Source organism: Salvelinus sp. IW2-2015, unplaced genomic scaffold, assembly GCF_002910315.2.
Source record: "Salvelinus sp. IW2-2015 unplaced genomic scaffold, ASM291031v2 Un_scaffold2803, whole genome shotgun sequence".
Taxonomy (NCBI): domain Eukaryota; kingdom Metazoa; phylum Chordata; class Actinopteri; order Salmoniformes; family Salmonidae; genus Salvelinus; species Salvelinus sp. IW2-2015.
In genome coordinates this window covers 153,089-153,998 of record NW_019944103.1, presented here as the reverse complement: position 1 = coordinate 153,998, position 910 = coordinate 153,089, and positions in this window count along the sequence as shown.

Sequence of the window (910 nt, the reverse complement as noted above, 5' to 3'; positions counted from 1 at the left end):
ATTACAGGACAGAACATCAATCCAGCTAAAGTGTAGCCTGTAAGCTTCAATTAGATAGAACATCATCCACGCTAATGTAGCCTAGCTTCAATAGACAGAACTACCAATCATCCACTGCTAATGTAGCCTAGCTTCAATAGAAGAACATCATCCACGCTAATGTAGCCTAGCTTCAATAAGACAGAACATCATCCACGCTAATGTAGCCTAGCTTCATAGATAGAACATCATCCACGCTAATGTAGCCTAGCTTCAATAGACAGAAACATCATCCACGCGTAATGGTAGCCTAGCTTCAATAGACAGAACATCATCCACGCTAATGTAGCCTAGCTTCAATAGACAGAAATCATCCACGCTAATGTATAGCCTAGCTTCAATAGACAGAACATCATCACGCTAATGTAGCCTAGCTTCAATAGACAGACATCCTCCAACGCTAATGTAGCCTAGCTTCAATAGATAGAACATCATCCACGCTAATGTAGCCTAGCTTCAATAGATAGAACATCATCCACGCTAATGTAGCCTATCTTCAATAGATAGAACATCATCCACGCTAATGTAGCCTAGCTTCAATAGATAGAACATCATCCACGTAGGGGTGGAGGTGGGGGTGGAGGTAGAGGTGGAGGTGGAGGTGGAGGTGGAGGTGGAGGTAGAGATAGGGGTGGGGGTAGAGGTGGGGGTGAGGGTGGAGGAAGACCAAGGACGAGAAGAGTAATCTCTGATGAAATTCAGTTGACTGTGGTGGACCATGTGGTCGACCATGGTTTGACCTTTAGAGAGGCTGGGCAGACCATGTGGTCGACCAAGGTTTGACCTTGAGAGAGGCTGGGCAGACCATGTGGTCGACCATGGTTTGACCTTGAGAGAGGCTGGGCAGACCATGTGGTCGACCATGGTTTGA